Here is a 24,224-nt window from a genome sequence, read left to right on the forward strand (position 1 = left end):
ACAAACTTACAAAAACTTACTTCGTGCAAAACCACACATGGTTTTCGCTACTTAAAAAAACTTCACAAAACATTTCTGAATGTATTCGTGCACTGCTGTGCATACATCCTCTGGTTCTTCTTCTTCTTTTTACCGCACCATCAACATTTTTCACTGCTGTGAATACACATACATTTTTCCTCCCGTGTGCAATACATAAAAGTCAACAGTAAAAAAAATATTACATACGATTTTTTTTATTTTTAATACATGCCGTAAAAGTCATAGGCTTCTATTAAAACGTGCCCATACCTATGTTTTAAATGCACCATACCTTTTCATAAAAAAGAAACTTACGTGCTATATAAAAAAATATATTGTAATGTGCCCATACTCATATTAAAACGGGCCACCAAAATCTTGTACCAACATTAACTCTTTCACCTACGGCGGTCAACCAAAAGTTTAATCCACGCAAGCCTTTAATGCACCTCGTATGCAGCTTTAGTTCATCAACGGTGGAGAGCGATGGAGTAAATCCGACGGAGGTCAACAATATCGGAAACCTGTTTGCTGCCCAACTTTAACGCCCGAGAAAATGACGTTGCGTTACGTCAGGGCTGAACCACGTGTCAGCTCCAAATTGTATCGGAGCTCCTTCCTGGATTATTCCTTCGTCGGCAAATCGCTCCGAGAAAATCCGGTGAACGGTTTCTGGCTTGGTTCACGGTTTCTGGTGGTCTGCGTTGAAATTAGATTTCAACACTCCCCTTTAATTTCAACAGCTGGGCATTCGGTCATACCGAGACACTTCCTCAAAAATTCAAAGCTTTTCTGATCCAATGGCTTTGTCAAGATGTCTGCAACCTGTTCCTGAGTCTTGCAATGTTCTAGGACAATTTCTCCATTGTTCACCAATTCTCTGATGTAGTGAAACCTTGTATCAATGTGTTTCGTTCTCTTATGAAACACTGAATTCTTTGACAAAGCAATAGCTGAGCTATTGTCACAAAAAATCACTGTCGCTTTTGCCTGCTCTTGGCCTAAGCTTCTCAACATTCTTCTCATCCACACTGCTTGACAAGCTGTTGCTGTCGCTGCCACATATTCAGCCTCTGCTGTAGACAATGCTACAATGGACTGCTTCTTAGAAGCCCATGAAATGGCTCCTGAACCCATATTAAAAACATAACCGGAAGTGCTCTTCCGATCATCTACACTTCCAGCCCAATCGCTATCTGTGTACCCAACCAAATCTGAATGTTCTGAGGCATGATATAAAATTCCAAACATTTTGGTGCCTTTGACATACCTCAAAATTCTCTTTGCTGCCTGCCAATGTGCCTCCTTTGGCCTCTCCATGAACCTGGAAATTAAACTAACAGCATACATTAAATCAGGCCTAGTCGCTGTTAAATACATAAGGCTGCCCACAATACTTTTATACAAACTAGGATCAAAATCCTTGCTGCTGTCCTCTCTGCTGAGCTTTAATCCCATTACTGTGGGAGTGATGGCTGCGTTGCATTCTTCCATCTTAAATCTGCTCAAAATTTGATTTACATATCTTGCTTGAGATATAAAAATTCCTTTTTCATTTTGATCTACTTCTATGCCTAAGAAGTATCTCAAGAAACCCATGTCAGTCATTTCAAATTCATCCTTCATGACTGATTTAAAATTCTTAATGAGCTGATCATCATTACCTGTGAAAATAACATCATCAACATATAAGACCACAATCAAAATCTTACCATCCTTTTCTTTGATGTAGACTGTGGGTTCTCCTTCACATTTGTCAAATTCATTATCCAATAGATATGAATCTATCCTGCTGTACCATGCTCTTGGCGCTTGCTTCAGCCCATAAAGAGCTTTCTTCAATTTGCACACTTTGTGCTCTTCACCTTTCTTCTCATATCCGAGAGGCTGTTCCACATAGACCTCTTCCATTAACACTCCATTTAGGAATGCTGACTTCACGTCCATTTGGTAGACTTTCCATTTGTTTTGAGCTGCTATGGACAGCACTGCTCTCACGGTTTCCATTCTTGCAACCGGGGCGAAAGTCTCCTCATAATCTCTCCCATACTGCTGCTTGTAGCCTTTGACAACCAGCCTTGCCTTGTGCCTTTCAATCTTGCCTTCAGCATTGCTCTTGGTCTTGTAGACCCATTTCACACCAATGACTTCTTTGCCTTTTGGTAACTCAACCAAATCCCATGTTTTGTTTCTCTCTATGGCATTCATCTCCTCATCCATAGCTTCTATCCATTTCTTATCTTTAATAGCTTCTTCAAAATGAATAGGATCATCAACATGACAATACAAGGCAAATAAGGAATTCATTCCTTCTTCATAAATTTCACTTAGATTTCTAAACTTCTTACCTCGTTCACTTGGTGTGCAAGTGCTTGAAGATGCACTTGAATTTCCTCCTTGTGGTGTGCTTGGAGAAGCACTCTCATTGATCCTCAATGGTGTCCCTTGCTGTCCTTGTGTTGGTGTTGCTGTTTGGGGATTCATTTCAGCCACCTCCTCTTCATCTTCATCATGAGACAAACAGTGTTTAACATTAACTGTCTTCTCTATGCTTCCATCCCAAGCTTCCTCTTCAATGAATTGAACATCCCTGCTGACAAAGAACTTCTTGGTAGATGGAATGTACAGCCTGTAGGCTTTGGATTCATCACTGTATCCAATGAAGATGCGTTTCTCCCCTTTGCTGTCCAACTTCCTCCTTAGCTGATCTGGTATGTGTGCATAGCCCACACACCCAAAAACTCTCATGTGGGTGACTCCTTGCTTTCTCCCACTCCATGCCTCTTCTGGCACTTTGTTCATGACTACTTTTGTAGGACACCTGTTCAATATATAAACTGCACAATGTACAGCTTCAGCCCAATACTCATTTGGCAAATGCTTTTCCTTCAACATGCTCCTTGCCATATCCATGATGGTCCTGTTCTTCCTTTCAGCAACTCCATTTTGCTGCGGAGTGTACCTTGCTGTAAACTGTTTATGAATTCCATTTTCTCTACAAAACTTTAGGAATTCATTTGAGATATACTCACCTCCTCTATCAGTTCTCAATACTTTTATGTGCAGCCCGCTTTGGTTCTCCACAAGTGCTTTGAAATTTTGGAATTTCTCAAAGACTTCACTTTTGTTCTTGAGGAAATATATCCAAGTCTTTCTTGTAAAATCATCAATGAATGTCAAGAAATATAGGCTGCCAGCTAACGATGGAGCTTGCATTGGTCCACACAAATCTGAGTGGATAATCTCTAAGGGTGTCTTTGCCCTTATGCTTTTCCCTGATGGAAAACTTTCTCTATGTTGTTTTCCCAAAATGCAGCCTTCACATAGGCTGTCCGGTTTCTCTATCAATGGTAATCCCTTTACCATTCCTTTCCTACTCAACAAATTTAGACCTCCAAAATTGAGATGCCCAAATCTCAAGTGCCACAACCAATTTTCATCCTTTGGCACGCTTTGGAAGGCCTCTTGGGTAACTGCTGCAATTTCATTTTTGTTTTTCAAATCTGCCCTGATCCTCAAAGGGAACATCCTGTTCCTTGTCATCTTCACTTCAGCAATGCATCTTTTGCTGGGTGGTATATCCATGATGGTGCATACATCATTTTTAAAGAAAACATTGTACCCCTTATGGACAAGCTGTCCAACACTCAAGAGATTACATCTCATTCCGGGGACATAGTATACATCTGCTATGGTTTTCCTTTCTCCTTGCTTTGAAAGTATTTTTATTTCTCCTTTTCCCATAACAGACACTTTACTATCAGTTCCTAGTGTGACTTCTGATTTCACATTTTTATCTAGGGCAGAAAAGAAGGCTATGTTTCCGGTCATATGGTTGCTGCAACCTGAGTCTAAAAACCATATGTCCTCACTATGTGTTTCAGCCATGTTACAAGCTAACAGGACATTGTCTTGACTGCTGTTTTCTCTTGTAACATTTGCATTTTGTCTGCTGTTCTTATCATGCTGTTTCTTTCTACAATCACTAGCATAATGTCCATACCTTTTGCAATAATAGCATTGAACATTAGATTTATCATACCTTTGTCCTTGAGCATGATACTGTTCTCTTTGTTGGCTGCTGCCTTGGCCTTGGTTCTGATTTGTATTGCTGCCTCTTCCTTGTGCATTTGATGAGTTGTTCCTTCCGCCTCTATTCTGGCTTCTGCCTCTTCCTCTTTTGTTTCCTCTGCCTTGACCTCTGCCTCTTCCAAAGGACATCTGGGTCTTGAAGGCTTGCTCAAGAGATGAGTTTTCATTCCTACTCAACCTCTGCTCATGTGTTATCAGTGATGCATGCAGCTCATCAACTGAATAGCTTGAGAGATCCTTTGTCTCTTCAATGGTGGTGACTATGGCATCAAACCTTGAGGGTAAGACCCTCAATATTTTCTCCACAATTCTTCTGTCTTCAATGGTTTCTCCATGAGTTCTCATTTGTGTGATTACACCAATCACATGAGTGAAGAATGAGTCAATGTTATCTGACTCCTTCATGTTCAAGTTCTCAAAATCCTTTCTCAGTAATTGTAGCTTTGCTGTCTTCACTCTCTCCATGCCTTGATAAGCTGTCTTAAGGGTTTGCCATGCTTCATTGGCTGTCTTAGCTGCTGCTAACCTTGGAAACATACTCTGGTCTACTGCTAGATACAACAACACACGGGCTTTTGAGTCCTTCTTCCTATTGTTCTTCAACAGATCCTTCTCTCCCTGAGTTAATGCATTGAACTCAGTTTCATCTGCTGGTTCTTCAAAACCTTCTTCAACTATTTCCCATAAATCTTGGGAAGCAAGCAGGGCTGTCATGGTTATTGCCCAGTAGTCATAGTTTTTCCCATTAAACTGTGGGAGCTGGGTGTTAAACAAACCCATACCAGTGCTTGTGCTGGCCATTCCTTGTATTCTGATCTATGCCTCTAAATCCTTGACTGTGTGTTTAAAGCAAATCACTGCTTCTTCAGCAACACAAAAAAAACTTTTTGGAATACCTGAATCTTTTGTTGACTGTCTTCTGTCTGCCTGAGAAGTTTTGCTGCAGCTTCAAACCTTCTCCCTTCAGCTTCTTTAACTCCTTTAAAGAGCCTGAACCTGCTCTGATACCACTGTTGGGTATTTTTAATGGGGAAAATACCAAAAACCAAATAAACAAACACACAGAGACAATGCTCTGTTTCTTTTGCTCCAAGATCTTTTGTGCACACAGAAGACTTAAAAGAAATTTCACTGAGAGACAGAGTATTTCACCACCATAAGACTTTCTATTCATTAAAAACTGATACAAAGATTTACCACTGTAAAATCCCTTTTATATTCACTGCTGTGAAAAATAACTTACTGCTGTAAAGTCTCCATTTTCATTCACTGGTGTAAAACAATTTTACATACTGCTGTAAAAACAGAACTTACACAAACTTACAAAAACTTACTTCGTGCAAAACCACACATGGTTTTCGCTACTTAAAAAAACTTCACAAAACATTACTGAATGTATTCGTGCACTGCTGTGCATACATCCTCTGGTTCTTCTTCTTCTTTTACCGCACCATCAACATTTTTCACTGCTGTGAATACACATGCATTTTTCCTCCCGTGTGCAATGCATAAAAGTCAACAGTAAAAAAAATATTACATACGATTTTTTTTATTTTTAATACATGCCGTAAAAGTCATAGGCTTCTATTAAAACGTGCCCATACCTATGTTTTAAATGCACCATACCTTTTCATAAAAAAGAAACTTACGTGCTATATAAAAAAATATATTGTAATGTGCCCATACTCATATTAAAACGGGCCACCAAAATCTTGTACCAACATTAACTCTTTCACCTACGGCGGTCAACCAAAAGTTTAATCCACGCAAGCCTTTAATGCACCTCGTATGCAGCTTTAGTTCATCAACGGTGGAGAGCGATGGAGTAAATCCGACGGAGGTCAACAATATCGGAAACCTGTTTGCTGCCCAACTTTAACACCCGAGAAAATGACGTTGCGTTACGTCAGGGCTGAACCACGTGTCAGCTCCAAATTGTATCGGAGCTCCTTCCCGGATTATTCCTTCGTCGGCAAATCGCTCCGAGAAAATCCGGTGAACGGTTTCTGGCTTGGTTCACGGTTTCTGGTGGTCTGCGTTGAAATTAGATTTCAACAGGCTTTCCGCATATTTTTAGAGAATATAGAACAATTGGATACCTCGCATATGACTCCCTTTGTGTAGATCAACAAGCTACCGAGTTGTGACTCCGGTATAAGGCCTTGACGTCCTCAAATCCTAGGGCTTCGTCGCAACATTCTCAGCTCCGCCATTGTGCAGAACAAGAAAGCATCACGGTCAAGAAAGAAGCCGACACAGATATTGCTCCAGGTTGTGCCTTTCCATCTCTAATTGCTTAGATCTATGCATGCAATCCTATGATGGAAACGTTTCAATCTCGTTCTTGGCGGGAATCAGGGTGTTTCTGCCAACATGTTTGTGGTAGGTAGCTCGTGGTTCCGCCACAATCAGGTCACCTACTTTGATGACTCCTCAAGAAACCTAGCCTATGAGTATTTCAAGAAGGTTGTGGAGTGCATAAAACCACTAACACCATTGGTGCCCTGCGCTTCAATGATTTCCACAGTTGGTAGCTTTGGGTTGCCTTGATCACATTTCAACGTAGGTTTCTTTCTCTTTTGGGGAGGAGTTTCTCCCATGAGGTTTTCTCATTTTCTCCTTTATGAGAAAATGAATATACCAATTATATGGCATCGCTTTTTATCAACATGCTCAGTGACTGTTTTTCTCTTCAACAACCTCTGTAGTTGGAACACGAATCCTCCTTTTTCTGGATCTAAATTTATGGTTGAATTCAAAGTTGTCAACGTAGTGTATTGTTCGGCTCTTTGATAAGAATTTTGTACTTTCTGCATGCAAGTGAATGTAAGAGTCCAGCAAGATCGTTAAGCAATTAAATTAGATCATCAGTGGTTATAAAAATAAGAATGGTTGGTCCGACATGTCCTCCATTTTCTGCGTAGCAACCTCATGTTCTACTCCACTTAATATATCGACACAAGATTTCGTTAGGTGTGTTTTTTCGAATGAATTATAACTATTTTAAAAACTGGCTCTGATACCATGTCAGGCTAGGAGTAATTCCAGACTTGGCAGAAAAACTGATTCGTTTATTTCATTAGGTAGCTATTTTTATATACATAAATGTGACTGATCAGTTCATCTTCTTGATGACTGTTCACATTCCAAATTCACCCAATCGCAGAGGATTAGGTGTCAACAGTTTTTGCACTGTTGAAGCCGGGAAGGAAAATTAATTTAGGTGATGCCATGGTTTCCATTTTTTTTTTTTTTTGGTTCTTGTTCGCATCGAATCTGTGCTTTACATTCCAAGTTTGTGGAATATCCAGAGAAACAATTGAGCTTATATTACAATTCATCGTCTAAGTTAGTTTTTAGTGTCGGCATTGGCCACCTGAAATTCTGCAGAATTAGAGCTGAAGTTTCAATACCTGATTCAATACCAATATTAGTCATGTCACCATTATAAGATTGATTGCAGAATTAAACAACAATGCATCCATTTTGGGTTTTAAATAATACTTCAATTTTTCATGTATTTTGCATTTTGCATGTCTAATCAGAGAACCTTTAGCTCTCATAAGTTGCAACTAGCTCATACGAACAAAACAAGTACCAAGCTCCACAGGGTTCTCTCAAGACTAACTAGAGCTTTGTTGAACCATGCTAATTTCACACACATAGGTCATCATCTAAAAACAATTATAAAAAATATTAAGTACATCTTGACAGATTTCAAGAATTCTCAGCTTGGAACATATTGACAGATTTCTAGAATTCTCAGCTTGGAAGAAAGAGAATCTATATTTATCTGAGCATAGATCATTATCTAAAAACAATTATAAAAAATATTAAGTACATATTGACAGATTTCAAGGATTCATCTAAAAACAATTATAAAAAATATTAAGTACATATTGACAGATTTCAAGAATTCTCAGCTCGGAAGAAAGAGAATCTATATTTAGCTGAACATAAATTTGAGAACAAAATGTTTAGAGCTTTAAACACCTACAATTGTTTGTTGGAGTGCATTATAGAAAATGTAGTTAGAGGGGAACCAAAAAAAATGCCGACGCTCGTTCTTGACCAAATTTCTACTCAACTGTCTAAGGTAATGATGCATTGTTATATATTTTTTATTGTCAAGCTCCAAAAGATGCTTGCATTATAAGTTATGAAGATTCGACTTCCCTTCCGAAACGGATGCTTCCCGTACTTTTATGATCACACTTTGTTTGTTGCGTTTAGGTGGTGATTTTGTATTCGAGATATGTTGCTCTCACGGTGGCAGCAAGATGAACTTAGGAAGAGTTATAGTGACCTGGCCAAAGATTTGAAAGGTTCATTTTATAATGAGCATTTTGAGAGAATAATCTGCAATCTTCCTAGTAGGTCTTATTTTCAAAAATATAATGAAGACAAGACAATATTTTTAGGTCAGAGCTTGGCAAGAGCATTAGCACATTTGTTTCTAGTATGCTACTGTTAAGGAGCATTAGTACATTTGTTTCTAGTATGCTACATGTTAAAAGACCATGGAAGGAATGAAATAACATATTTCTATTGCATTTGGCTTACCTTATTTTTGTGATACCAATGCCACGCTGTTTTGTGGGAAACACATGGAGCTTTGTAGACATAAGTTCACAATTGTGAATGGTTTTTCTCTTGTGCCTTGGTTGTTAATAGGTATAAGAATGATTGTGCATGTCATCCATAACAAGGATTTACCTTATTCCTTGGACAAAATGAACCTTAAGGAAATCTAGAGGAAAAAATATTCTATAAGTCCTATGTATTCATGCGTTGGAGTATATTATGATGGAGAGGGATTGATCTTAGTCAAGTAGCAAGGGTAAACTTCTAATAATATCACAAAATTGGATACTATGTGGAAGAGTTCATTTTTTACACCAACAAAGAAAGATTTTGAATCAATAACATTATGGAGATAGGGTCCAAACCTTATGTGCAATCCTGCAATCTCCATGTTTGCCATGGTCCAGGGAATTCTGAAGGATTTATAACCATTATGTGTCATGACTTGTTCGAGTGGAAAAAAAAAATCATGTGAATCTAGATGCAAGAGATAATTGGATTGTCAAATAATCAAGTGACAATAACATCCTTATAAGAGATTCCATAAATAAAAGGGAACTCCATAATGACCAAATACTTATATATGTGAACATAAGGACTTGTCTTGGCTCAATACATACAATTGTACATGCTAAAGATGCATGGTGGGATAGTTGTGTCACGTATGATTTAAACAAGGCCATGGGGTGACTATAGTTAATGCAAAAATCAAAGAATTTAAGAGAAAGTAAAGAGCATAAGGAGACCTATCAATATTTTAAAAGTGCTTTCAGTGCTAAAAACTAGAGATATCTTTGGAAATGAAGAGAAAACCTTTTTTTATCTTTGAGAGGATTGTTAGTGAAGATGCTCGAGACATCAATTCCAAACAATATCATTGTAAAATTGAAGGATGGGCTTAGTTTTACAGAATTAGTGGAAGGGATGTGTAGTAAATATTATGTATTTCTTTTCTTCTCAATCCTAAAGGAAAATTAGAAGTCAAGTATGCCGGGGGGATAGGACAAAGAAAAGCAACCTCGCTGAGATGTATACATTATATGGTAGACTACAGATGGCCAAGCAATTGGGGATTTCTTTAATATTAATTAGTGGTGATTCTCTCGTGGTCATCCAACACCTTTGCAAAGGCTCTAATATAGAGAACAACCAACTCACACTCCTTTGTAGAATTTGGGCCTTGTTTATTGATTTCCTCTCAAAATCGTATTTCCATGCATTGAGAGGAAAAAATAAGGAGGCGAACTTGCAAGCCAATAGGGCATGTCAACTAGATGTTGGTAAATGGAAGATGAATGGGTCAATTAAGAAGTATATTATTCCATGAAGAGGTTAATAATATTGTTTGTTCCATTTCCCCAAAAGGGAGGTATTGATCTAAGGTAATAAGACATCTAAGCAAAAATTATAGAAGGGAATCCCTTCCCTTCTCAATCCCAATCTGTCTTGTTTTCAACACCACCTCAAAATGATGGCATAAAGAATGTGCCATGATTTACAAGACAACATAATTTTTGAAGTATGACCATCTGTTGGAAGAAGTATCCCAGGTCACAAGGACAATCACAAGTCAACATCTAATCTTCTTCCATGAAGTTGCCATTAATCAAAGATAGTCTAGACTGTCCACTCCCATTGCAAGAGGGATTGAAAGACACCTTACAACATGGGAATCAACTTGCATTGCATCAAAATTTGTGGGCGGATTAGGAGCATTACACTAGTTTCATTTGAGCCAAAATTTTGAGAAGGAGAGCATGCAAGTTAAATTTACAGGGCATGAGAACAATCATCATAGTAGATAGGGTTATTGAATAAGAATTTTGTGGTGGGTCTCCCTTTTATTTCCAAGGTGGTGGCTATGCATGGCACATGGAACTTACCTCCTTTGAACTTGTAGGCGTAGTTGTTAGGCCAGGTTTGAGTATCTCCGCAAATTTTATTTTGCATTAAGAGAAATCATGAATATATACAAGGATAGGGAGACTATTGGAATTCATATTCCAATGCCTATTCATATTCTTATTTTACTATTTACAATATTTACAAGAATTTTCTAATCCCAAATATTAGGTGTGAACATTCCCTTCCTTAATATGGAGGGATGTTGGTGAGTCCAAGCATCATTATTAATATTCAAAAGTTTTCTCTTCCAAGTGCTTTAGTGAAGATTCTTACAATCTTCTCATTTGTGGAAAAATAACGAAGGTGAATAGTCTTGGCCTCATCATGATGTCAAATCAGATGATACTTTGTATTGAGATGCTTGGTTCGATCATGGAACTTTTTATTCTTGGCCAATTTTATTGCAAAAATGTTGTCGATAAAAACATGATTATAATGCACTTCACCTGCAAATCTTTCAAAAAATTCCTAAGCCACACAATTTCTTTCATTGCTTATGCATCTGCCACATATTCTGCCTTAGTTGTGGAATCTACTAACACTGCCTATTTGCATGACCTCGAGGAAATAACTCCTGATCCAAGACTCATAACATAACCTGAAGTAGATACTCCATTTTCTTTATCTCCATCGAAATATGAATCAGAGTATCCAATCAAGTTGAAGTGATCCACATGTGTATACTTGAGTCCAAAGGCTTAAGTTCCCTTTAAGTACTTTAGAGATATTTTTGTAGCAGAAAAATGACCCTCACAAGGATTTTTCATAAGCATGGTGAGGATTCCAAAATTAAATGAAATGTCTGGTCTGTTAGTAGTCAGGTAGTTGAGACTTTCTACGAGCTATCTGTACTTTGTTGCATCCTAAAATTCATTTCATTTAGTGGATGTGAGCTTTAAATTATGTTCCATTGGAGTGGTTAAAGGATCACACACAACCATGCCAAATATATTCAACAAATCTCCAATGTCCTTCTTTTGAGAGAGGAATGTAAACTTTGGATGTTGGGTTACTTCAATACCAAGATAGTAGTGAACATATGATCCCAAATCTTTCATTTCAAAACCTTTCCTCAATTCTTTCTTTATGGATGAAATATAATTTTCATTGTTCCCTGTAATCAGAAGATCATCTACATACACCATAAGATATACAATTGTTTTGTCAAATTTCTTGACAAACAAAGTTGCATAACCAAGTTCATAGCATTAGAAATTTATTTTCAGAAGATGCTTAGTCAATTTCTCATACGAGGCTAACATTACTTGTTTGAGGCCACAGGGATTTTACAAGCTTGCATACTTTATCGTCCTATCCCTTCATAAAAAATCCTTCTGGTTGAGACATAAAAACCTTCTCTTTTAGGTCTCCATTCAAGAAAGAAGTTTTTACATCCATTTAATAGACCTTCCAACTTTTCTTAGCTGTCAAGGCAAAGAGAGTGTAGATGGTAGCCGATATTTATATGGGGGAAAAATTATCCTCATAATTGATCCCTTCCTTCTATGCAAAACATTTTGCTATGAGCCTATATTTATGCTTCTCAAGTGAGCCATCTACTTTATACTTTTTCTTCAATGTGCATTTGCAACCTATGAATTTGGTTGCCAATGGAGGATCAACTAGCTTTTAGGTGTCATTCTTTATTAGAGCATCATACTCTTTCTACATTGCTTCTTTCAATTCATCATGAGAAGGAACATATTTGAAGAAATTTGGTTCAAAATATTTAGACAAATTTAATTCACACTCATAAGAAACATGCATATGAATAGGTGAATCAAAATCTTCTACATCACCTCCATTTTGTTTTGTAGAGCTTCGTGTTTTGTCTTTTCAACCTCATTAGGATGAACACTTTCAATTGTCTTGGAAATTCATTTTGGAGTACCTTTTTGAGATGTCCCAGGTTGTTCATATGAATAATATTGGGCTTAATCAAGATTCAGGCTTCCAATTCTCTCATTCACATCACTCAAAGTTCCTTCTTGATCAGTAGTTGGAGCTTCATGAGGGGGAAAGAGTGCTTCAAAATGAGATTCCGTAGATTTATCTAGTATAGTGATCCTACCTTCAAGATGTGGAATCTCATTATCTAATTCATGAAAATATTTTGCATGCATGAATTTGTCCAAGCGATCAAGTTGTTGCTCAACAACATTGTCAGTCTTGTAAGACTCAAGTAAGATCACATCTCTAGATAATATAAACATTATTTGCTTCATCACAGAGACAATATGCTTTGGAGATATCTGAGTACCTCAAGAAGATACATTTTTTACTCATTGCATCAAGTTTTTTTCTCTGTTCCTTAGGAATCAAGGCAGGTGGAACCAAAAGCCCTAAGATGGAATGTGGTCATACCACATTTCATACAGAGTCTTTTTTTGAGAGCATGAGATGGACTCTATTCTTAATATACATTGCACATAGAACTGCATCAGTGCAAAAATTCAGCTTTACATTTTTGAAAAACGTCATTTAATGTACCAAGTTTAATATTGTCTTGTTCATTCTTTCAGCTAGTGAAGGTAGTTTTCAAATTCATTTGAAGTATATTCTTTTCCATTATCACTGAAAATAGATGTAATATGAGATTGTGTATTGTTTTAAGTCCATGTATAAAAGTTTTTGAAAGTTCCAAAAATATTTAGATTTGTTTTTCAATCGATATACCCAACATATTTTGGTGTAGTCATCAATAAAAGTCATCATGTATTTTTTACCATTTGCTGAAGGAACAAGAGTAGGGCCACATAATTCAGAATGAATCAGTTCAAGATTTCTATGTGCTATGGAATGAGAATCATGAAAATATTTTGTGGTTTCCTAAGATACAAGTATCACATTACTTAAGTTTCCTAGGAATGGTTGGCAAACCTATAACACCATTTCTATTCATATTGTCGTAGTTCATATGTCTAGATATAGCATCTTTGAGAGACTGGATTGAATTTCACCTTCATCAAATTGAGAACTTTATGAAAAATTTTGTGCATTAGCATAGGTTCCTTGCAACTTCAAGAGTCTTTCTTCTTCTATCCTTGTCATTAAAAGTGAGTTGTATGATGCTTCCATGACCCCAAACTAACCATCAAACATGCGAATGGAGCGTCCTTGCTGGTAGATGTGAACCAAGGACAATATTTTTTCCACAACTCCGAGAGGTAGAGAACATCATGTAGAAGAAGTCTAGGAGACATGGAAGTTTGAGCCTGATGATGCCAAGCCTTGATGGCTTGAATTTTGACTTATTTGCAAAGTAGCATGCTCCATCAACATTGTCAGTGAATTCTTCAAATAAATCTCTTCTAAAAGTCACGTGGAAATTTGCTCCTGAATCAAGAAACCATGCATCTTTCCATGAAGCAAGTGTAGCCTTTAGCAAGTCTTTAGTTACTCCAATATTGCAATGTGCCACAACATAATGAGTGGATTCAGGAGATTTACCTTTCCCTTGATCTAGTGATTTTCCTTTCTCTTCATACCTTTCATTCCTAATCATGTCCCAAGATAGCTTGCATGTAGAAGCATCATGTCCATTTTTGTCACACCATATGTAATGAATATTGGTTCTTACACCTTCGTAATGTCTTCCCCCTTGCCTCTATTATTCTTCTTTCCACATCCTCTTTGGCCATCTCTAGAACAATCCTATGCCTGATTCTTCCCTTCTCTTGCAAGGTAGACAAATTCTTCATAATATTGAATAATTGTCTTTGTCTTCCCAAAGGATTTCTCTATTTCAACAAAATTTTCTAGAGTAAAAGGAAAACTCCTTAAGCTTGCAACTAGCTTGTAATGACTCAAGATAATGAGAATAAGTGGGATACAATGCCTTGATGAATGTTGTGAGAGGAACATCTATTTTAACACTAGTAGCTTCTATATCATGCATAATGGTGCTTATTTTAGAGGCTATTGAAAGGGAATCATCTTATTTCAATGCTAAATTGAAAAATTTTATCATCAATTGGACCACTTCAAGCTCATAGTTTAAGTCATATAAATCTTTCAGCTTCTTTAAGGCTTCAAAATAATTTTTGAATGGTGCAATATGAAAACTCACATCTTCATTAACTAATGCTGCAATTAAGGCATAGGCCTCATTATTCATGTTCTCCCGGTCTTTGTCTGAAGTGGGATTTTTAAGAGCATTTCTAGCTTCCCCATCACAAACTCCTTTCCACAACTCATTGGAAATGAGGGTATGATTTATCTTCTTGGACCATTAATGGTAGTTCTCTTTGCCAAAGAGAACTACTCCAACTATGGAGAAGAGTGAATGCATTTATGCAAAACTTCAGCACTGGGCCTTGAAAATACAATTTTTTTCTAAAAAATATCTCTTAAAGAAGATTCATCATACATGCATCTCTTCAAAACAAAAAAAAACAAAATAATTTAGCATATGACATCATCTATTTGAATGGTTCAATATATATGAATAGTTTTAAATGTATAACAAGAAATTCAACACAATTTCAATGTTCCATCAATTTGAGCCCAATTCACCCAATGCATATACTAATCAAACCTTATGGTATTATGGATATGACATACCATAAATACATGGTATTCAAAAATATTTATGCCATCACATACGATCTTAAAAAACCATTCAACGCGAATATTCCTAGTATTCAATTCATGCACCATAAGATACATGGTCTTCAAAGCATTCAATATATAAAGGGCCAACGAACCACAAACACTATATTTAACACACAATGATACCTCAAACACTATATTCACTGCACAAAACTAAATAGCATGATAGGAGTTCATAACCATCATAAAGAACTCATTGTGGCATAGTTCACAATCTTCAAAAGGCTAGTTAATGCACATATAATTTGTCATACTATTCAAGCTATCAACACATAGAGAGGAGCCACCATACCACATACCACTTGCATTTCATACGATATGGCCGTCATCACAACATAAAACACTAACAATGAAAAGGGAACACATAAAAATATTTTAACCATTATGAACATTTCATACAATACAGATCAATGCATATTTAAACTCAAAGAACACATTCAATGCAGAGAGTAGCACCAAATGGACTAGCATACATGCAGAATCTCCATACATGTAGTAGAACTAATGCACAAGACAGTTAAATAGCACAAATTAGAAAAATCAACACCAGGAATTATACACAACTATTCTAATGAATTACGGCGCTTAATCAAATGAAACACTCCAAAATTTTGTAGATATTCCACGAATAAGAGATTAATTCAAGGAGGAAACACCAACATTCAATCAATAGACAAATTCATACAATAGGAGATAAATATTTTCATTAATGAATTCATAGGGGATACAGAGGATAATGATGGGGAATAGTAGGATTTACAATATCAACTAACGAAATTAGGACTTGTAGCTCTGGTATCATGTTAGGCCAAGTTTGAGTAACTCCACGAGTTATATTTTTCATTAAGAGAAATCATGAGTATATACAAAGAGAGGGAGACTATTGGAGTTCATATTCTAATGTATTTTCATCTTATTTATCTTATTATTTAGGATATCTATAGTTATTTCCTAATCCCAAAAACTAAGTTTCAATAGTAGCAAACCCTCTCCCATAAGCAAGGGATGAGTAGGATTTCCATATGAAGATGAACACCCTTACATAGGGGATAGGAACAAGGGATACCATCCAAGGAAAGCCACATGGAAAGATTGTATATCTACCATTAATGAAGGCAAGAATGAGGAGGGACATCCTCTCTTAATGAATTTTGGTATCATGTGGGATTCTCCTCTGAGTAATACTGACCATTTAGGAAGAGCTCGAGCCACCTTCAAGCATGGAATTCTTGTAGTCTGGAGGAAATCCTTCACAGAATTGAAGATTATTGCAGAGTGGGTTTGGTATTTTTATCATTAATAAGGAATAGAAAGTAGAGATTCCCCCTCCTCCAGCTCCAGGGGACCTTATCAATGCCCTCTCTCTCCACACACTGCAATTGTAGAAAATCCAAGGATAAATAAAATCAGGGATAATATGAACTAGTAGAAAAAAAATATATATATTTATTCATGAAGAGCTCTTTAAGTAGAAAGCATAAATAACCCAACTAGTTGTTGAAAAATGGCAACAAGAAATGCTAAAAATAGCAGTTTGGGTACCAGTGCTGGATTGAGCAACATGGAATGAAAAATGGAAGTGCAAAAAATAGCATTCTATTTTTAGCAGTTCAAGATGGATTCCTATTTTAGTCAATCCCTGGACTAAAAATAGGAAGTAAAATTCGAATTTGAACTTAACAATTGTTTGAAAATAAATAAATTAATTCTCCATGAGTTAATTAGTTGTGAAAAGTCAAACATGAAGTCTATGTGAGGAGATGCAACAATTTATCTATTAATTGAGGAATTATCCATCAGTTAAAGAGATAAGGATGAGTTCTAATTTGAGTTGTAATTAGTTGGCTTAGTTAACTGAGTCAAGTCCAGTTATAATTGATTTAAACAATTTGTTTAAATTAATGTGATTTTAGTTAGTTAATGCTTGCATGCATGTAACTGCTGCACTTCGGATAACTGAATATTCTCTCATAAAATAACTCATGCATGTCGGCTCAGAGAAAGACCTAGTTGAGATCAGAGGAGGGACAATGTACCAGTTGGATGGAATTTTTCCTATAAAGGAAAATCATCCAAGTAGAAGGATTAAGGTTCCTTGAGGATTGTGCAGTTTTACAGGGTGTGAGATCAGTGTGAGAGATTAGTGTTACACTTGGTAATAGGCAGATCACCCAGGAAAAACTTTGCAAGGAAATAGGAGGCTTGGAGGGCAGAGGAGAAGGCTTAGGAGAAGTCTTGATTCCCTGTGAGCATCCAGGAGGATTGCACTGAGAGTTGGCTAACTATGAGAGCTAAGGATTTGTGTAATCCTAATGTATTTCCACCTTCATATATGAGAGCTAGCTAGTTGTGTGAGAGATAAGGCTTTGTATAAATCCTATGTATGATAATACAGAGAGTGAGGTTTTAGGTTGAGGCTTTCCCCAGGTTATATCTTCTGTGTTATGTGTGATTGATTCATTCTTATCAATTATATGTGTTCTTATTGATGTTGCTCATGTTCGATTAAGCTTCCGCTAAATTTGTTGTAGAAGTTTATCAAGTATTTTGCTTTAGTATATTGCATTATCAGGTGATCTATAGGTGGGAATTTCTACATGGTATCAGAGCTAGTTGATTTGTAGAAAAATTCTACATGGTATCAAAGAAAAGGTGATCAAGGAAGAACAATATATTGAGAGGAGATTTCAAAGTTTTGAGTTTTGGGTCGAGAGTTTGCATATGAAAATTTCTATAAAAAAATTTCAAAAACAAATAGCAGATTTGGATTCCTTGTGGAAAGATACCCAAAATAAAATAAAAAAAATTGGTTAAATCAGAGTTTGGAGGAGGGAGATATCGTTGATTTAAAATCAACTCTTTTCCAGAAAATTTCGTGACGGTGAGAAATATGAAACAGATTGGTGTGCTAGCCAAGAACATGTATGCATTTGAGGTTCAAGATGCATGCAAAGCCTTGAGGAGCAAGGCAAAGGATAGGTACATGGTGGTTGAGAGGGAGAGTAAATTACCTCTCAACATGTAACGCCATAAGAAGTCTAGACAATTATGGAGGAGCCACAATTGGAGATGCTGAGAGGAGACATAATGGAGGCATCCACTCATGCAGAGACCTCAAGTAGGGGGAAACTTTGATCCAGGTGGGTAGAGGGATCACATGCAGCCATACCTCCAGGTAGGAGGTGGGGCGATGTGGAGTGATCGTCCCAAGGAAGAGGGGCATGATCCTTGAGGTACCCAACTTCTTTGATTTGACTTTACTATCGGAGCCTTGATGAGGAGTAGCAGAACTGACTGATTAGGTAGATACAGTTGTAAATGGAGTAGCAGAGAGAGCTACAGTGCAGGGAATCCCAGGACAGTGCAGAGCTAGCCAGTTGTAGCAATGCGAGAGGCACAAGTGTGTTGCACCAGTGCCGGGTAGCACAAAGAGGTGTGAAATGGTGCGAGATGCATGGAGATGTTGCAGTAGAGCAAAGGTCATAGAGGGAGCACTTTTCAGTAGCATGTAGAGCTTCAACGTCAGAGTATGTTTCTAGCCCAATAGAGAGGTTAGTTGTGAGTTTTTTTTTGTTCCGAGAGTTGTTGGAGCAACCACACTTGGTAGAAGTGTTGCATGCAGAACATTCCGAAGGTACAGGATCGGGTTCGAGAGGAAGCCTTTCTTGTTGAGAGGGAGTGTTGAAAAATGGCAACAAGAAATGCTAAAAAATAGAAGTGCTAAAAATAGCACTGCTAAAAATAACAGTTTGGGTACCAGTGCTGGATTGAGCAACAAGAAATGAAAGATGGAAGTGCTAAAAATAACATTCTATTTTTAGCAATTTAGGATGGATTCCTATTTTAGTCAGTCCCTGGACTAAAAATAGGAAATAAAATTCGAATTTGAACTTAACATCTATTTGAAAATAAATTAATGAAGTCTCCATGAGTTAATTAGTTGTGAAAAATCAAACATGAAACCTATGTGAGGACATGCAACAATTTGTCTATTAATTGAGGAATTTATCCATCAGTTAAAGAGATAAGGATGAGTTGTAATTTGAGTTGTAATTAGTTGGCTCAGTTAACTGAGTCAATTCCAGTTATAATTGATTTAAACAGTTCATTTAAATTAATGTTAGTTCAGTTAATTAATTCTTGCATGCATGTAACTTCTGCACTTCAGATAATTGAATATTCTCTCATAAATAACTCATGCATGTCAGTTCAGAGAAAGACCCAATTGAGATCAGAGGAGGGACAATGTACTAATAGTTGGATGGATTTTTTCCTATAAAGGAAAATCATCCAAGTAGAAGGATTAAGGTTCCTTGAGGATTGTGCAATTTTACAGGGTGTGAGATTAGTGTGAGAGATCAGTGTTACACTTGGTAACAGGAGGATCACCCAAGAAAATTTTTTCAAGGAAATAGGAGGCTTGGATGGTAGAGGAGAAGGCTTAGGAGAAGTCTTGATTGCCTGTGAGCATCCAGGAGGATTGCACTGAGAGCTGGCTAGCTGTGAGAGTGAAGGCTTTGTGTAATCCTAATGTATTTCCACCTTCATCTATGAGAATTATATGAGAGCTAGCTAGTTGTGTGAGAGCTAAGGCTTTGTATAAATCCTATGTATGATAATATAGAGAGTGGGGTTTTAGGTTGAGGCTTTCCCCGGATTATATCTTCTGTGTTATGTGTGATTGATTCCTTCTTATTAGTTATATGTGTTCTTATCGATGTTGCTCATGTTTGATTAAGCTTCCACTAAATTTGTTGTAGAAGTAGATCAAGTATTTCGCTTTAGTATATTGTATTATCAGGTGATCTATAGGTGGGAATTTCTACATGGTATCAAAGCTAGCTGATTTGTAGAAAAATTCTACACTAGTAGATGAATTGGACTAGTTTTGTTGCCACTTTGCCAATTTACAAGCTCTAGGAAATTTAGACAAGGATTGCAACACAACTAGTAGTGTGCCAAATGGGTCCTCCGATAAGATGTCTACCGATCCTCCAAGTTGATTCATGACAATGCCATGAAAAATTATTTTTGTTGGTGGTATTATCTATAGAATATATGTTGCAACCTTTGTTGAAGCTATTTTAATCCTCCTCAAGGATTTACGCAAAACAAATTACATCTTTTTACCTCACATATACTTCTCCCAACTTTTCAGTTGTGTTCTAGGTACAAATTTCATTAAAAAACTATACTCATTTTTGTTTAAAAAAATATTATGTATTTCTTTATTCCTTGCTCAAATATTTTCTAGAAAATATAGGCTCTGTGATACCTGGAGATTCATGCATTTTGGGGTTTTCTAATGAAATTAACTCATACTTCTATTGCATCTGTGATGATAAAATTAAAACACTGAATTACTAGGATATTGTGAGAACTATATATTTCCTTCTGGGCAAGATTGAGTCACAAAATGAGTCAGTGGATCATTGAAATTATGAGAAGAAAATATACAAGCGTGTTCATAGTGAAGGTGATGATGTGAAGAGTAGACAATGGTTACCAGAGGGAATTATGAAATAAATGCGGAATAGAGCCTAAAAGATATATAAAATAATATTTACATGCAATTTATTAGAAGGATTAAGTATCAAAACATTTTTGGGGCTCGAAAACGTTCGTAAGACTACTCTTATCAATCCAATATTAGGAAAAAATATTGAAAATTTTGGATTCACTAAGCATACATTGGTCCGTGCCATGTATATTTTCACTGATATATTTATAATTAACTTTCCTACCATTGAAGTTGGTCAGTTTGTCAAAGGTTTGGGAAGATTATGAAACTGTGGTATATTTCTCCACAATGGTGGTTAATTTGACCGATCATAAACTACATAATGCTCATATCAGATATAAATTTGATTGATGGAATTTCCATTTCAAATGAGAAAAAAATATAGTTATTTGGAAGATTTACAAGTTACGTAAATATATTTTCATTTTTTCATAGGGGTGGGTCCCCTTGGAAGAAGCTCATATATATCAACATCAATTACAATATGTTACATCATAGTTGCGTCATCAGAGGACAACTTTTATCATGTATCAACCGCGATTTGAACCCGAGTGGGGAGGTTATTAATGAACACTCCCAACCACCCGAGATAACATCTGTGTATAGAAAATATATTTTCATTATACTCTGATACCTGCAACCAAACAGATACAAAGTTGAAGAGTCAAAAACTCAATATATTTGGGTTGTAACATCAAATTAAAACCATCAAGGATTGTTTCTTGTAAGTATGATAATACGTGGATGAAGACCTGACAATCATCGAGAGTGAACTATTCTCATCAAGTAATATATGGTAATGAGTAGGCCATGAAGTTCCCTACAACACAATCATTCAATAAAAGTTAGGAAATATCAAGTTTTGAAGTTTTCATACCACTAGAAAGTTATGCTTAATTAATGATAATTTAATCATATCAAATCATACTTACCATTATGCCATTTTGAGGGCACAAGTAGAAATCGAAGTTTCTAGGATGGCAAATGTAAGCATCTGCAATAGTCCTTGCATCCAAAAGGAAAATAATTTACACGTCTCTTTTATTTTTGAAAATGCATAGAAGAGCATCAAGTTTTCACATTAAGGTCAAATCTTAGTCCTTGCATCCAAAGGGAAAATAATTTACACCCCTCTTTTCTTTTTGAAAATGCATAGAAGAGCATCAAGTTTTCACATTAATGTCAAATCTTAGGAGATTTTGAACTCATGGGAATTTTATCCAACATAATTCAGAAATATGATGGATGCTAAAACAGTTGTATTTTATACGTATGATAAAAATTATAAAGAATATAGCCTACTTCCACACTTCCCGGACTAGTTGGGAACAACTTTCTGTGGTGATTCTTCTGCGCAACAATCAATGTAACTTTGGGCATATAACCATCCTCTTTAAAATTACATGCCTAGTTTATCAATAACCATTCATAACTTTAGATTGAATCACGCTAAACATATAAGAAACCATATTAGAATTGTCAACCTGAAATTACAAACAGAATGGACTAGAAAATAAGGAAAGGATAAATTGAGAACAACTTTCTGTGGTGATTCTTCTGCGCAACAACCAATGTAACTTTGGGCATATAGCCATCCTCTTTACAATTACAGACCTAGTTTATCAATAGCAATTCACAACTTTAGATTGAATAATACTAAACATATAAGAAACCATATTAAAACTGTCAACCTGAAATTACAAACAGAATGGACTAGAAAATAAGGCAAGGATAAATTGGGAACAACTTTCTGTGATGATTCTTCTACGCAACAATCAATGTAACTTTGGGCATATAACCATCCTCTTTACAATTACAGACCTATTTTATCAATAACCATTCACAACTTTAGATTGAATAATGCTAAACATATAAGAAACCATATTAGAACTGTTAACCTGAAATTACAAATAGAATGGACTAGAAAACAAGGCAAGGATAAATTTCAGTATAGCTCACAACTCAACATTAAACACCTGGTCAAATTACAATTCACTGTCTAAGTCTATGTAACATTCATTGTATTAGTGACTCTAAAACATTCAAAATATCAAAAGGTCAGAAAATTAGATCAAAGCATTTCAAACATAGCTAAACATAAATATACATCACATCACAAGGAAACTATAATTATGGAAAACTTTCAACGTTGAGAATTGGAAGTAATTCATTAATTAAACTTAGTGATCCTAATATTTCATATTAAATGAATAAAATCTATATGAACTTTTCTAAATAATTAAGAAACCATTTCAACAACCTATTTGTATTAGAAATTGGAATGAGACGAAAGGAATATGGAATTTAATAGATAAGAACAACAATATTAATTATCATTTATTTACATTAAGAATAGATAAGTTCTACTTCACTAGCCTACTAAATTTGTAAATACAATATGACAAAATTTCTTTCTTATTTTCTCGCATCATAGAGAAAAGAAGTAATAAAATAAAACAATTGTTGAAAAGTAATATGACATAAGAGCAAGGAAATAACCTGAAAATTAAAGGGAATATCTAGGAAATATTAACTATAGGATGCCACTTTTGGATTTATTCTTAATAGAACATTTGTGAAATTTTGGGGATTGAGATTTTTTTGACCAGGTGAAATGCAGAAATTCACCATGCTCTTGTCAGACAAGAACATTGTCTTCCAAGGATGTAAATAGGAAATAAAATAAAATATGTTACCAAGTAATAATATATCTTAGCTAACATCATAATAAGTAGTAACTGGCCTTGATGGGTAGCGTGATCAGTTGAAGCACCCCCCACCAAGTCATTGGCCCTCTATCACGAGGAAAAGGTTCAATTCTCCTTGGGTTCATCAAGTTCAGGATCCATGTGGTAGAGTCAATTAATTTGGAGTTTGGCATGTCAATGAATGTTATCGAAGGAAAACAAAAAGTAATAACTAAAATTTTCCCCAAGAAAATATGAGATCACCATAAAGATCAGAGGTCTTCTTCTTTAGTAAAATGTATCTAAGTAGAAAGTCAGCATTTTCTAGTAGTCTAGACTTCAACAAATTTAACATTATTTCCACCTTGTCAACAAGGTTCCTCTTCTCATCTGTTGGCCTTTCCTCCATGATTCCCATAAAATTTTCCATTTCATAAAGTAATCATTCATTTAGACAATGCCCCAACATGAAAGCTAATTGCAATTGTCAATTCTTATGTAGATAACATACCATTCCTTTTCTTCTACAAGATTGAAGAATGTCACTTCTAATGTTATTTGAATGAATATTTGAAGAGAAATTGGAAAGTCCCCATTTATTAGTTTTCACTACTCAAATTATAGTCTGGAAAGAAGGAGTTGGGAATGAGTAGATTTTAATTTGTAACCAAACTATACAAAACAATTTCAAATACATACCTTCACAATTGAAAATACATACCTTATTATTATAGTTCCAATGATCATTTTTTGGGGCCTTTATAATCTCCCCAGACCTTAGCAATTGAAAAAGAAATCAACAA

General features: G+C 36.0%; 1 pseudogene; it reads right to left on the reverse strand.

The window, feature by feature from the left end:
* LOC149189524 (protein argonaute 4A-like) overlaps positions 1 to 23,830 on the reverse strand; it is a 155,359-nt pseudogene extending 131,529 nt beyond the window's left edge.
* Positions 23,831 to 24,224: the final 394 nt, after the last annotated feature.

The sequence above is a fragment of the Pinus tabuliformis genome, chromosome 3_1, assembly GCF_031772625.1.
Source record: "Pinus tabuliformis cultivar Carrire ecotype Pingquan chromosome 3_1, CPIR1, whole genome shotgun sequence".
Classification (NCBI taxonomy): Eukaryota; Viridiplantae; Streptophyta; class Pinopsida; order Pinales; family Pinaceae; genus Pinus; species Pinus tabuliformis.